The sequence below is a fragment of the Lonchura striata genome, chromosome 1, assembly GCF_046129695.1.
Source record: "Lonchura striata isolate bLonStr1 chromosome 1, bLonStr1.mat, whole genome shotgun sequence".
In the NCBI taxonomy this organism is placed as follows: domain Eukaryota; kingdom Metazoa; phylum Chordata; class Aves; order Passeriformes; family Estrildidae; genus Lonchura; species Lonchura striata.
In genome coordinates this window covers 129,911,842-129,928,564 of record NC_134603.1, presented here as the reverse complement: position 1 = coordinate 129,928,564, position 16,723 = coordinate 129,911,842, and positions in this window count along the sequence as shown.

Sequence of the window (16,723 nt, the reverse complement as noted above, 5' to 3'; positions counted from 1 at the left end):
TTTTCTGTGTTTATGGACTGCCTCACACAAACAGCAGTAACTAATGAGCTATAACCTCTACGTTCACAGCGTGTTCCAGTGCTACTTTGATGAAAATAGTAAGCAATGCATTTTAAGAGACAGATTGTTTTAAATATTTTATGAAACTAGTATTTTCATGTTTGTTTTAATTGAGGTCAAGGGGTTTTACATAAAAGACACTCTAAAAAGTTCACTTAGTGGAATGGATGTTTCTCTAGCTTATTATCAGGATAAATCCTGTTCTTCAGAATATGGAAAAATTCCATAATTGTTGACAGAATAAAAAATGTAGTGTATTTCTGCAAAATGCTGGAAGATATAAGGGCCTGTAGATTGCCTTTACTATAGTTACAGTAATTATTTGCTTAAATGTTCTTAAATCAATAATTTAAAATTTTTAGAAGTGTTTTAATTTTCTCCTTGCTCATTCTCTAAAATATCCGAAATGTAATTAAAAATGATCAAGACAGTTTTCTCTTAGCTGGTTCCAACAAACAGGCCTGTTCAGTCTGAGATTTGAAAGGCTTTCCACCCATCTGTTTTCCTTTTTGGTCTTTGGCATTTTACCCACTGAGATTAAGTGATAGAAGAGGTAACATCTGTACTCTTTCCAAACCTGGATTACACTCTATGGGAAATAAACATAGGAAATTTGGCGGAATTAAACTTTTATAAAAGGTCTGTAACAGAGAAAACTCTATAAGTTTGTGTACACAGTGAGTACAGCAAAGTCATTGCTTGTCCTCTAGGTTTCATGCTGGCATACAGTGAAAGGCTCAACAGAAAAAAGAGAGAGGGTGCTCTTGTTTATTCAGGATTATGCATTTTCCTAACAAAGAGCTGTTTCAGATGACCTATAATGCTGGTTTTCTGCTTTGTGGGCTAAAAACAACAAAAAGAAATGAGAGACAATAAGGGAAATTCCATTTTATATGAAATAACTGTAAGGAGTGTCACTGGTTTTCTTGTTGTAGCAACAAAGATGGCACTCTTAAATAGCATAATCTTAATCTTTTATACACATAGGGTTTCATTTATGTCACTCCAGCTTCTGCTAAAATTAGTGGCTCAGAAATAAGGCATGTAGCCTGCCTTTGAAACAAATTCCTATTGCATTAATATTTCATGAAACTTTCTAGACAGATGGAAGTAGAAAACAAAAACTTGCCTTAGCTGCACAAAATGTATCTCAGAATGAGAGTCACTGGACTGTTTGCTATAAATATGACAAAGTTCTAGTCCATGTTGCTGGAGAAAAGGATAGAAAAACCAAGCATTGAGCTTACTGCTCCAGTGACCAGTAGGGAATTGCCAATAGTTGGTATCAGTAATTATTGCTTGGAACAACCTGAAAAAAAAAGTTCAATGGTTCCTGCTCTGGGCTTCATTGTTTGAGTCTGTCCCACAATAGCATGAAACTTTACTTGTCTTTTCAGGTGGTGGTAGAAAAAAGCCTCTCACTGTCCAGGACAGTTAATGGCAAAAGTGAATAATCTGAATAACCTCAATAAAACTCTGAATTGTGAAAAATTTTCATCCATTCTTTGATAATCCAATGGAAAAGAAAAATAATTAAAGAACCAAGATCTGCTTACTATCTTTTCTTACTTTGAGAGCATTCCCTACACAGTCTTGGGCAAAACCAGTATGTTTCAATAGAAATGTCTAGATGATTTGACCATTTCCTATCAGATGAAGAAATTTCAAATCAAAAACTTCCAAGAAAATTGTGTTCATCTGCAAGAAATATCACTAGTCCAACATAGGGGCAAAAAAAGAAACGTGGTGACACAAATCCTACTTAAATAACTCATGTGCTGCTCTGATGAGGTATGTGTTTTGCCCTGTAGAAGGATGTTACTGGAAGTGGAGAAAGAGTTGTATAAAAAAAAGGTCAAATATTATCGGGGAAACAAATGCAAAGGAGAAGTTGTTTAATAGATTGAATTGTTGAAATTATTTAAATTGTTGAAATAGTTCCCTCAGCCTCTTGGAAGATTTGGAAATATTCTCCTTAAGATTAATTAGTCACATCAAATTCTGCTTTGTGCTCACCCTCATCCAACTGGAAAACATCTGGCTTTGAGCAATCACAGATCATAACTGTGTTAATAGAAGATTCTGAGAGCAGTGAGAATTATTTAACATTTGTCTTTTTGAAGTATTCAAATTGTCTTTTCTTAATGATGTTTCAGCTTCAAAAATTTGAAAAAAGAGAAAGTTCAAATATATAAGAGGAAAGAAAGTTCAGCACATACATAGAAGGATATTCTTTGAAGTCTTCAACTACCAAGGACCATTTTTGCCATTAAGCCATGGGCAAAAAGAAACTTTTTACAGCTAAAACTAAAAAGCTTCTAAATGTTGTAAACTTCTCAGGCCATCTCAGAGCAATAATGAAGATTTTGCATCATGTAGATCCAAGCTGGGACATAGTGAAATTGATCTCTGGAAGTCTGTACACACTTCAAGGTTTCAGAACTAATTTTCTACTAACACTTTGCCTGTGGTCTTTATAGACATTTTTTATCCATGCTTCAGCACAGTTCCTCTGTTATGATCCATCTTAGGACTAATACAAACTTACCTTTTGGTGCAAATGTTCTTTATGTAATTTATGGAATGAAGAGCAGAGAAGTTTTATGTCCTTTTATTGCTTAATGCTTCATAATATGGAACAAAGATTTTACATTACATTTCAGTGATGTTGATATAAGGAAGAGGATAGGAAGGCAAATAAATACATCTTTAATACTATGTTAATTTACAAAAAGGACAAAGAATATCAGTGTTTGTTTCACTGACTTTCACAAATTATCAAGTCTTTGTGAAAATATTGTTTTCTGTCAAGCATAATATCTTAATCTTTTCTCCTATATTGATACAGCATATTCTGTGTTATATTAATTCTTTAGGTAAAAATTCATTATTTTATCATCATTTCAAAATGTTTTATAATCTACCACAGTTTCAAATGCTTTTGCAGTCATTTTTTAAACCTTAATCCTTGTTGTCCTTGAACCATTCCATGATTATAGAATAAGGCATGAGATATTTGTGGATTAACATGGCATTCATCAAAGATGGCTTGAATAATATGTTTTAGCATACTCCTACTGCTTATTCAACAGTTTTAACAAAATGAAATAATTGACATTTCAGTTTTTTAAATTTTAAAAATTAATAACTCGATGAAAGAAGTTAAATTTGCAAGCCTGCCTGAACTGGTTTTGTCTGTTTCAATGATAAAATATGATGACAACTTTATGGTGTGATGAAAATATATATTTGCATATTAGTAATTCCACTGTTATAATACTTTTTAATTGATTCCACACAGTTGCTAATAATAGTTATCACTCAGCAGTGTACACAATTTAAAGAAAGTATACTTGTTGCTTATTTTGCATGTTTTCTGCTAAGACTGGGTGTTTCCAGACAGAAATTATACCACTTTCTTGTATGGAAATGATTTACCAGGAGATCTGGTGAATGTTGGACCATGCTTCAAGTCATTATATCTAGTCATGAGACAAAGGAGAAGGGTATCAGTTTTTGGCAAAAATCAAATGTTTCAATGTAGAGATGCAGAGCCTGCTTACCTTTTAGAATGTGGAAATCTAGGTGGAGCAGGGTGACATATCTTCCCAGGAAGGGCAGCTGCTGGTCAAACCATGGTCAGAATTTGAAGAGTTAGAATTTTAAATGAGAATAAAATTTGAAGCTGCTTTGAAACAAATCCCCTCCCAAACAAATTTGAAACAAATCCCCTCCCAAACCAAACAAAAGCTCTTTATGTTAGAACCTCCAATTTTGATGCAGAAAAGATGATCTGAAGTGGAAGGCAACCACAGACTGGAAAAAGTTTGGAAAGATAAGGAGGAATGCTGAAAAGATAAGAAAGTCTACAAAGGTTAAAAAAATTACCTTTTTGTGCTTGCTCCTGTTATTTAATGCATTGATTCTTGGATTCAGTTTAAATACAGAATTTAAAATACACATCCTCAGCAATGTTCAAACTGCTAATCATGTCTGCAGTGTTTTTATATTCTGCTTCATCATTTACTCTTTCTAAAATAGCTGGTCCCTTGGAGTCAGTAGCTGGTAGGATTTAGATGCACACAAGGATGAATGTTGCACTGATTGAACCTGTTTGCTTCTTGTGATGTGTTCTAGGGCTAATGGAGTATTTCAAAATTGAATGCCTTCACTAAATTAATAGAACTGACATTTGTTCAGTTAGTTCCAGGAAGTTTGGTACCTAATCCCAATTCAGTAGTGCCTTCTCAGGGTCAGAGATGGGATTGAGAATTGAGGAAAGGATCCATTTATGTTTAGTACAAAGGAGGATGAAGACAAAATAGTGACTGCAAGCAGCGTCTGATGGGACTGCTGTTCTACCTGAAGGATGCTTTTGGAAGCTGCTCTCTGCTAACTTGGCTCTTAGTAGACTGAGAGAAACTTAATCTTGCTGTGGGTCACTTTTATGTGCCTTAGGGGTGCTTCAGAAAAAACCTGAATCAAATGTGTAGCACACATGGAGTCTATAGAGGACAGCACGGAGGATGCACAGGCAACAGTTTAATGAGGATGTTAAAAGATGGTGGTATGGTGTAATTTATCTTTTATCTTTCTAAACATTTGTATGTCAGTAATGAATTAGCACATTTACACTGATACATTTTTTGTTATTCCTCCCGGAAAGCTGGTTACAATATATCTGATTATTGTTAGCATTCTGTTGTAGACATATTAGCAAGATGGGGACTAAAACCCCTCATCCTACTTCCCTTGAAGCATATGGATTCCAAAAAACCCTCTAAAAATTAAGGTTTATTGTATCCAATTGAAGCTTCCACTCATGGGAATTTTCTATCAGACATCTTAAAGAAGTTCTATTTGTTCTGCCTACTTTAGCTTTTTTCCTACTTTGTGGATAAAATGAAAGATGTTTCCTTTAAAAGCAATTTCCTCAAATCCTCTACAAAAGTGGAAATCAGTGGGTTTAATAATTCCCTTGGCAACCGGCTCCTCAGGCAACAATACAGCAATTATAAATAATATTAATAAGTTCATCTGATTGCTTCTGATAACAAGCCATTGCAGAATCCCTCTTTTCTTTTTATAGCATAGGGCTCTGGTTGCTGAGAAAGAGGCAGAAATATTCATGTAAGTATGCGTGTGTGAGAGAGAGAGAAGCAGAACTGCTTTGCATACTGAGCTACAGTACACAAGTGGAAAAAGAGCAACAGGAATTCATTTGTAGAGATTTACCTATAGGGGTATTATGAACATCCCCTCCAAAACAGAACAAATGCAAAAATCTAAACCTAATGAAAATTGTTTGTTATTCAGTAAACAACCCACATGAAGAATTTAATTGACCTACAGGGGTATAAAATAGAAGCGTGTCATAATCAAGGGTTTTAAGATGTAAATTGTACACTTCCATTTCAATGGCAGCTAATCTGGAGTATTTTGCTAGGCCTTGATCATTCATTAAGGGGCAGTCAAAGATCCCTGGCTGCTGTGCCCAAAAATGAAATAAAAGGAAAAAAAATAATAAGAAGGATACAGGCAAAGTAATCTTGAAATTCATGTTCTTGAACCTAAAAATATATCATGTTTTTTGTTAGGAAAAAAAGAAAAGGTGTAGATGGGCATGACAGAAATTGTACAGGATATTTCTCTGTGAAACATCTATGGATTCAAGAACTATAAACTGAAGTAAACTAACCTCCTTTCATTCTTGCAATGTGATTCAGTGTTTTTCTGGAATTACAGAATTTAAAATACACAGAAATCTCATTTGGAATAATATTTCAATACTTCCAACTCACAGAATAAATATATTTATGTAAAACAAATAGAATTTGTACTTCACAAACAGTGCTACCACTAGTAGGGATTGATGTATATAATGGTAAAAGAAATGCTGATAATGAAATGTTTGCCCACATTGAAGTTGTGTATACATAAACATTTCCTTATAGAAATATATAAAAATATATATGTAGAAATGCATATAAATGAATGTCTAGAAATATAGAAATATATAGAAATATGTCTGTGTAGATTGTTAGGGACAATGTTCTGTCAGAAAAATAAATGCTCTTTTATTTTATGGGATGCAAAGGTCATATGAAGAGATTTCATCACTTTCCTAGAATTTGCAAAACAGCAGCTGTGTGACTGAATCTGGTATGTCAGTAATGGTTGTTCTTCTAAATAACCTTCACTGTTTTTTCTTATGTTTTTTCTCATCTTTGACCTCAATAAACAATGATTTCATATATTTTCTAGTTAATTGACCAAAGTTATTGAGTACTTTCTAGCCAAGAATGGGATGCAACTGGATAATTATTTCCAATTAGCAGTTAATTTATTATTCCAATAAAAATTAGCTTTATTTTTCACATTGTGTTTACATAATTTATTCTGTAATTTGTAATATCAAGAAACACCAAATCAGTACCTGACAAAAGACCAAGAAAACTTGAAACAGTGTAAGTCAATTTTCATAAATAACTATTGAATAACTTCCCAAAAGGCATATAGAATTGTGTTCTATGCAGGTGATTCAAAAGTGCAATAATTTATCTAAATTCTGCCTGATGCCCTGCATTATTTCTGTTAACTTAAAACAAAGATGATATTTTGCAATGTCTTAAGCCCTCTAAACCTCTCTTGAGCAGATATTAATTAAAAGGAAAATAGGCCTTGCACTATTTTTTTTCTTAGGCATTGCTGTGTTATTCAGACATTGGAAAATAAGCATTAAACTTCCATGGAGATAGGACTTCCAGACCTCTCTGAAGACAATATTTTCATTGCACTGCACATGCAAGAACTCAAGCACTCAAGATCTGCTGAGTTAAATGAGTACCAGGCCACAGCTTTTAGATTCTGTTTCACAGTGGTGCTTCTCACAGTATTATTCCACAACCACTGGAGATGTTGAAGTCCATAGAGTAGTAGCTCTGTATGTCAGCCTAGTCTGAAACATGAATCTCAAGGATGGTTGCCTTCATTTTAAGCACAGATGCAGATGAATAAATTTAATTTAGTTTGCTAAAAATGGCATAAGTGGGATTATCTAAAGTGGTTAAGGAGTGTTAAAAATGTAAAATTCTATATTTTTTAATGTGAAAAAACAAAACAACACAGATAAAGGATAGTTCAAGCTGAAACAGTACAGGAAAGCTCAGATTCAAAATCAGCCAGTATAAATGAGAGCTATTTTATTGATGTTTTTTACTGCATCTGATTTGAAAAAAAACCCAAAGGATTAAAACCCAAGATATTTCTTCAACCCTGCTGCTGAATTTTCTTTTCTGTCACGGTTGTACATGGAGAAAATCAGTGATGATGACAATTTTTTGATGCTTGGAATTCAAGTACTGCATTGAATAGTTATTTATTTAAAACCCATCATACCTTTTCATTGCTCAAGGTGGTGGGGAGGGAAAAGAAGTGATTTTGCTGGTCTTGATGCCAGTGATAGGCTCTGTAATTTCTCTGGGGAAATGACTAACTACATTCTACAAAAGCTTTGATGGTTGTTTTATTACCAGGAAGAGCTGAGACTTTTAAAAGTGTATGAGATAAACTGAGAAGTAATGGGTTCTAGTTTGTTAGTATCTATTCAATGAATGTTAGAATTGTTCTTTCATAAAAATAAGTGGAATTACAGAGAAGATAACTGATGGAATTACCAACTTCTCTTTCAAGCTAAAAACATCGCCAGAGTAATTACATCTAATTTTAAAAATAAATAGATTATTTTTCCATGCAAAGTTATCTAATTCTACTTTAAAAAGCGAGACATCATTTTGTAACATTTGCAATCTGGCAGGCCCATAATCTGCTAAAGAAAGCACGTACATATTCCACTCACAGCTAGTGGCACTGGTTACCTAGGCACAGACTGCTGTTTGAGTCTAAATTTAAAACACAGGGAAGATGCATTTGGTAACTATAGTTCTGCCACAATTCATTCAGAGTTCCACTGCAGAAGGACACAGGTAATATGGGCTCATGAATACATTGTGTCTGAACAGCAAATGAAAAATCCCAAAAGTGCTTCACTCGCACACCCTTAGTTAGGGTTGCTTTACTCCAAGAAATGGATTTATTTTTTGACACAAGTTTCCTCATCTTCTCAAAAGATAAGGAAAACCCAGATCTGTGCTGAGTGCCACCTTGCAAGACTCCTGGTTAAAGCTGTTATAAATTCTTATTTGCACATGATAGCCCATCTATAAAGCTACTAACAATACCTGTGGTGTGCCAATAAACACCTGGATTAAATTTGACTGCTTCAGTCATGCTAAGTCTGTAACAGTGCTCTCAGTAGTAGATGCTGAGCACACTGGAGTATCTTTACAAATTGCATCATGCTGTCAGTCCCAGAAGAATGATAAATTTCTGTAGAAAACATAAGATTTAGTTTGGTAATCTAAAGTTTTGTGTTGGCTTTGTTTTTCTTTTCAATGATTAGTACATTTGAATGCCACCGTTTTCCAGACAATTCCCTGAGTGAATTGGGGACCGTGTTAGTTCTCCCCATGACCCGTCAGAGATAAAGAATTTGTTTACTGTAAATTGCTCACCACTTACTCCTATGCACCATCTGCCACTCTTACCCACAAAGAGCTGCTTTCCTGATAATGGCTCTTTTGACTTAAGGAAAGTAATGCAAAATATTTCATGTACGAGGTTGGGATGGAATTGTAATTTTAATCTCCTATCTTTACATATAAATCCTTAGTCTTAATAAATAAACTTATTTTAATTTCACACTTTTATGCAACAAAGTTTTGCATAATCACAATAAGTAAGGAAGAGGGAACTAATTTTTCCATAAATTTGTCCCAGCTGAGCCTATCAGTATGTTTTTACCTCATTAGAAAATGAATCCTTTTTAACCAGTAATAGCCTTTTCTCATCACATATCACAGGACAGTGAGTTCCTGTCTTAAGAACAAGGAGAAAAGGACCTTGCTAGCATATTGTCCCTCAAATACTGGTGTGCAGCCCCCAGGCTTATCTCTGGTGAGCCTTATTTTATCTCTTTGTTCTTTCAGATCTAGTTTAAAGCTCTTTCAGTGAGCCCTGCTAACTCCTGAGTAAAAAACCTTTTCTCTCTTTGAAACAAGTTTTCATATAATTTTATTTGAATTCCAAACTTTCACCATCTTTCCCAGCACTTCTTTAGAAGTGTCTGTCTAGAGGTGTCTTTCTGTCTTTCTTTAATCTTTGGGATGCTCTTGTTCACCAAGTATCTTTCCTTGATTTATGTCATGAGTCTGCGTTCAGCATTGTCCAGGACTGTATATTGTGCATGACTCCTTTACTGAAAGTAATTTAATTCACTGGGTATGTGTCATGAAGGGAATATTCTTTTTCTTTCCTAGGTAATGGAACATTATTCAGCAAATCTTTCTGTATCCTAGCACTTTCATAGAATCACTGCTTTCATCCTTTATATGTATTTTTCCTCCGAAGAACCACAAATGCTGGTCTTTACACACATTAAATTAATACTTTCTTCTTACAGAATTTGGTTTCCTTAGTTCAACTAATCAGTAGGAATTAAATAAAATACTATTATTAATACAGGTTCTTACATGTACGTGGTGTTTAATTAATTTCTTTGCTTTCGGAACAACAGGTGTAAAGACAAAAATATTCGTCAGCCTTTATATAAAATGCAACTCGATGTCTATCACACCACCTGTTTTCAAGAACCTAGGAGCCATAAATGAATGCAAACAAAATATTCCTCCCAGATTTATTGTTATTTTTTTCATGTCTTTTCCTGTGTATTTTTCAAATCACCTATGGCAATGGTCTCTGGGCTTATTACATGCTTGCAGCTTCCATTCCTATTTTCATCTCCTAATGACCGAGGACTGGTCCAATGATTGAGAAACCTATCTATGTCTTAAATATATTCCTTTCAAAGCAACCACTGTTCTGCCTTTAAAAAGTGATTGTGTTGTTTATAAGAGTCCTTCAAAAGTTCTCAGACATTGCTTTACAGGTAATTTTGGCTTATAAAGCCAAATCTCTTGTTCTTCAAGAGCATTGTTCCCTGTAAATGCAAGTAATGTTGGAAATACTAGTGAAAATTGTGAGGCAAAGTCCTTTATTGCCCTTTTTAGCCTTTTATAGTTATGACAGCTGTTCATTAAAGTCACCTATTTCTATTTTTGAAATAAAACAGGAATAATATCAGATTCTGAGATTATTTACATAACCAAAGATAATTTAGTCAAACTATTAAAATGTGGCTACTACTGACTACTAAAGTCAGTAATGCTTCTTAAGAGGAATTTAAATATTGATGCAGAAGTCTGACAGTTTTGCTGTTGTATTAACTTTTACACTGCATTATTAAGAAACTCATCTTCCAGATCAGAATTCTCATCTTTTTATGCTATTACCATTGAAAAATCATAATAGAGTTCTATTTATTTTTTAATGCTATGAATATGAATCTATATAATTTCCTGATTCTATTCCTAGGTTTGTTATTTGTAGTTAGTATGGCTGAGAAGTTAATGTCTACCCTTTTATTTTTGTCTTTTAGTAGAGTAGCTCCATTGATAAGTGACAAACCAGAGAACTTATTTTTAAGGCATTTGTCTTTGGAAGACTGTGTAGTTTGAATATACATGGAAGATTAAAAGCAGCCTATTTAATAAAGTCAGCAAAATTTTACATGTACCTAAGGCTCATATATGTTAAACTTTGCAATTTGACACCAAAAAAACCCAAACAAAGCAATTCAATAACAGAAGGATTCATAAATACATAATCCTAATAAAATAACATTTCCATTTTTCTTTTCCTGCCATTAACTTCTTGTTGTAGCTGTAAAATGATCTAACATATATACTCAAATCTCTCCTTTTCACCTTTAATGTCAAAAATGAGTGACACAAGTTTGCCTGAACTACAGGTCTGCCTAAAAACCACAGTGTGAAGAAACAAAAATAATTTTCAGACTTGAATTTTTCCATGTTTTCCTTTTTGTTTACTATCTCTCCCCTTTTCTGTTAACAAGGAACTGCCACCTTCTCCTCTCTACACCAGTCATTATCATCTTGCCTGCCCCTGCTGCTGTGATGCCTCAGGATTTCCTGAGAGCGATGGGATTTGTCTCAGCTCTCTGATCACGGCAGAGGGAGGGGCTGCTTTGTGCTTGCTGGAGTGCACTTGCTCCTAATCATCATGCCAGGTGCCTAAAGTCTTTCTTTGCAAATTAGAAAGCAAAGGCTACAGAGAGCACATTCCTTCCTTCTGGCTTCATCTGTATGAAACACGGAAAGTTTGTAGGTTTCAAACTTATGTCCACTGCCTCCAATTTAATTGTAAATCAAAAATTAGCTTTTTAGGTGTACAGGTCTAAGTTTGAAAAGTACAAGTTAGGAAAGAGAAGGTTACAAAAAAGGAAACAGAAAACACAATTCCAGCCGTCCAGTTGTTTAACTTCTCATGAAGGTCTCCAGGGCTTGTCCCTCTGCACACCTTCCCTCCTTCATACCGGCGGGGATCCCTTTTCCTTCTCCCAAGAAACAGGCAGCAATGATGAATTACATTTCACATCTACACAGCCTTTCCAAGAAATGAATGTGCTGGGTGGCTCAGCCAGACCCACTCCGTATTTATGGGTGCCTTCCCAGCTCTGCCATGCAGCAGTCAGACAGCTAAGTGGTTTTGCCACAGTTTGCATATTCACCCTTTATGTAGTGCTGCTTTCTTTTCTTCTTTTTTTTTCTATCTTTCTATAGATATGGCATGTGATGCTTCACTAATAGAGATGGCAATATTAGCAACAAACAGTTTTCCCATGGCAACATAAAAGGAGCTAATGCCCTTGGTATTCCTGGTGTCCAGTGTGATAGTACCCATAGTACCCATTCTTTCAATATTTTGTTATAAGCAATCAAGGTTTTTAGTTGTATTTTGGTGAGCTTTGACATATCCCTAGTAATTTTAGTTTCTCCTTCCAACATCGATTCTAGCATTGGTATTGCTTTTTACTTTCTTACTGCTACCCCATGTCTATTGGGTAGATTTATACAGAGTTGACAATGTACAGTGGTGTTTTCTCAAGGGAATATCTGGAAGATCACTACTATTCATTGACTTCCCTTTTAGAAACAATTTCAGAGCCAGTTCTGTATAGTCATTGCCATTCTGATTACAGCAGAGTGTTCTGATTTGCTTATCTTCCAAATGGTTCTTGTGAAATAAGAAGCTGTTTTTCATTAAATATTTCTAGTCATCAATTATGAAAATATTATGAGCCTTAAAATATGTGGGGATAGGGAGAAATATTAACTATTTTTCTTATTTTACCAGATTCACAAAGGGAAAACTAATTTTTCTCTGAAAGAAATTATAGTATACAAGTGCTTCCAGAGGAAGACTCATTTTTATTATGCCATTCACATGATTTATTATTCACAAAGAACATTTGAACAGAAATTGGTCTATGTATGAGCCAAAATCCTGACTTTAGAGAAGTCCTTTGGCTGTAGTTTTCACTGCCCTGTGTAAATCAGTAGGTAATATTGCAAGCATGTTGAACTTCCTGTTTGAAAGTAAATCTGACAAGATGTACTTACCGAAACATATATTGTCAAAGAAAATTAAGCATTTCTTTAATATTTTATGTTCTTTTTCTTGTGAGGTAGAAAGATTCAGGATGCTCATTTTGTTCTGTATTTTCAGTATTTGTATCATCCCAGTTTAATTTTTAGCTTTGAAAAAGAGGTAAGAAAAATATTTAGGTCCAATCTAATTTAATTTTAATTAGACTCAATATAATGTTAGCCAAAGGATGATAATTAGACTTGCTAAAAAAGAATGCAAAATGAAGAGGGGGAAATGGCCTTATTAAAAAAATCTCAGACAGTAGGAAAAATTGAGTCTTAGTCTTTATGAACTATCTTCTTTCTCGAAAGGCAAGACAGTCTTCTTTACATCAATCCTTACCCATAAGAGGAGATAATATGCTGGAGTATTTGGGGGCTTGTGAAATAAGTGCCTTCAAATTCTTGGACCGTTGTTGTAATTGAACAATGTTCTCTTTTGCTGCTGATAGATGATAATTATACCATGTAAGAGAGACTGCTGGCCTATTTACTAAGTACTCATTTGTTTTATTTATGAGAATTTTTCTTACAATGTGCTTATTAAGAGGAAAAAAGAAAAAAGAAAAAAAAAAGGAATTTCTGGTATCCAGACTTATTTTGTTTCAATATTGCAAAAACCACTCTTTTATATACCATTGGCACTTCTGGATGTACATATTGTATCAGTGGTAGGCAGATCAGCATCAGGGAGGTGCAGCCTCACAGCCGTCATGGCTTGAGATTCAGCTGGGAATGCAGGCTTTTGTAGTCAAATCTTGCTTCAAGCCTGTCCTTTTAGAAACTCATAATAGAATTTTCCTCCTTTTTCTATACCTGCTTTTCACAGCAGGAGGTTTGAAATTGCCAGAGTTAAGCAGTTTAATAATTACTTTGGAAGTGAAAATGCACATGGCCAGGCAATTTCATTTCCATTTCGAAAATAAGTTTTTCCTCTTGTTTCTGGAAAAGGAGGTGGAAATTATGATTGCTTATGAAATTAGTTTGTATAACTGGTTAGGTATTTGATTATTTGAGCATCTGTCTTTAACAGCTGAGGTAGTTCTGTTGCCTTAAGCAGAAATCAATGAGGTGAGAGCAGATAGTGGGAAAAAGACAGAAATTGCTCTCAGGCAACTTGCCATACTAACAAGAGGTCTAGTTAAAGAGGACAGGAGTTGTACTGAAATGGCAGATGCAATGGGAAAATCAGAGAGATCCGCTTTAAAAGTGCACATTTTTGCAAGAATAAATAATTCCATCTATAAATAATCTGGCATTAAATTCTCTTCCTTCCCTTAAAAAAACACTATGATGGTAAAGAAAGTCCCTTATAAATGAATTAGTTGAAGTTTCAAAGACAGTGTTTTCCTGTCTTGCAGTAGTCCCCATGGTGCCTTGCAGTCCCTGTCCCCTAACAGACATATAAGATTAAATAAAAGTTATAAAATTTTGACAAGCAGAGGAAAAAAGTGGTTCTCTAATAATTTTAAATATTTTGTATTCTGTCTCTTCACATAATTTTTCTTTTACCATGATTTTTGTATGATGTTGCCCTTTCCAATTCTTCCAGCACAGGTCATACATCTGTTCTTGTTCTCATGTACCACACTTGAAAAACTAAATAGGGCAGGGAAACTGTGGGCAGCATCATGTAGGCAGCATCTCCTTACAAACCAAGCTCAGAGCTTTGTTGTTTATCCAGTTTCTGACAGTCACCATTGTTTGCTGCTGGCTAGGATTAGCAGTTAGATACATGGATCAGGAATGTGGCATGGGAGGTAAGGAAACACAAAAATTTACAGTGTATTAGATCAAATGGGAGAATTCTTTGCTCTGTCAGAGGGATGAAGTAAGAACGTAGCATAATTCTGTTGCTATTCCTCATAAAGAAGAACAAACGTTAAAGTCATGATGATTGTAAGACCATGAACCACCTTGGGCAGGGTGGAGTGGGAGTGGATCCTAAAGGAGCTGTTGGCCTCTTACAGAATTGCTGCCCTGTTCAATCGCAAAAGGCAAGTTAAGAGGGTTTGCTGCACAACTATTCAAAAGATTTTTCTTTCAGAAGAAGTGAAAGACAACACCCCCACGACTGAAAGGACACACCACCCCATCTGCCAGCCAGCACCTGCCTTCTGGCAGAATCCCCAGGACCTTAACCTTGAGAGGCCAAAATACCTGACAGAGAGATAAGGTCCCCACCTAGCAGGACATCAAATGTATTTGAATGATAACTAAAGTTTCCTTTTATGGTTCATAAAGCTTAGCTATGCTGTATCAAGGAAAAGGACCAAGTTTCTCAAAATAATATAAATGATGTGTGAGAAATATGTAAAATATTCTTTGTCATTTGTGTCCAAAACTGGGAATGTGCCATGCTTTTTTATATAATGTGGCACATTTTTTATATCTCCCCTAAGAAAAAGTGGCCAAAATATGTAAGACACAGGAGAAAAAATAGTGTCCTCAAGTCCTTATCTTTCAAAAGTGTCACAAGAATAAATGACTCAGATGAGACCCACTTGAAAAAAGTTTGATGGAGTATTTTTTGTGTTATATAAAGTAGTGATATTTCAAGGTTTTGAATCCTATGCTAACTTGCTAACTTGAAACTCTATAATATGCAGTCATAAAAACTTTCTATTATTTGTGAATCGTAGAACCATCACAGAATATCCTGAGTTGGAAGGGAACCACAATCATAAAAGTCCATTTGTCCTTTCCCTGCACGGGACACCCCGGGAAACACACCATGAGCCTGAGAGCATTGTCCAAACACTTCTTGAACTCTGCCTGGTGAAGAACCTTCTACTGATATCCAACCTAAACCTTTCCTGAGGCAATTTCCTTGGGTTCTCTCACTGCTCACCACAGAGAAGAGATCAGTGCCTGCCCCTTGTCTTCCCTTCACAAGGAAGTTGTAATTGCCATAAGGTCTCCCTTCAGTCTCCTCTTCTCCAGGCTAAACAGACCATGACCTCAGCCACTCCTCATATAATCTTCCCTTATTATCTTATTATCTTTGGCGGATTTTTAAATTTTTATTCTTATTCCTTATATATCATAACTTTTCTCTCTCTCTTTTTTTTTTTTTTTTTTTTTGCTAATGCAGTGTGCTGGCAATCTGTGAGTGGAGAATTTTTTTAAAAAGTAAAATTGATCACTGGTATGGTTAAATTATGGCTACTAATATGTCTGCAGCCTATTATGTGCAAGAAAGGTAAGAGAAAGGTATGTGTTAGGAAGAAACAAACTTTTTTACTGTCTTGGGAAGCAGATTAGAATTGATTGGAAAATAGATATTAGGCAGGTGGGAAGTGTATCATTACCAAAATGCAATTTCATAAGTGTCAAACACACAGTGCTGTCCTAGAATACTCTGTCTAGTTCATAGATTGTCCTGAAATGAGTCTTAACCTACAAGCCTCATATATTTCCCAAGTAACAAAGTTCTCTTGCACTCACATCTTTTGCAAATGCCTGCAGTCTGTTATAAAAAATAGCATAGTGAGATAAACTACTTATGACTGCAAAACTGTTATAACCCTTCATATAAAGTTCCTTAGAACTTTTGATGGAGCTCTTTTCAACAAAAAGGATTATGAGGACCAGAGACCATCACCAACCACAAGATTTCTAACAGCAGTAGATTACATTTGCAGATAAACCATTCTAGCACAAAAGGACACCTAAATGATGCTAACAAAAATGCTGTTTCTTTATCAGATATTAATAAAACTACATTTATAAAGATTAATGGAAAAGAAAAAAATCTCTAGGACCCTATTATTTTGCACATGAAGAAGAGCTGAATTTTGCATCTTTGAATTGCTTTAAGGACTAGGAAGACAGATTACATGAATCATTGCTATATCCTTGTCATTGTTTTAAATAACCTGAAATTATTAGGAAAAAAACCCCCTCAGTTTCTGATGGAGTTGTATCCAAAGGCCTTATTTGTAAATGTGGTTTTTTGGGTTTCTTTTCCTGCTCTTTATCTTTGGTAGACTGACACAGCCTAATTACCCACAGAGCTGAGGACTAATGAATCCTCT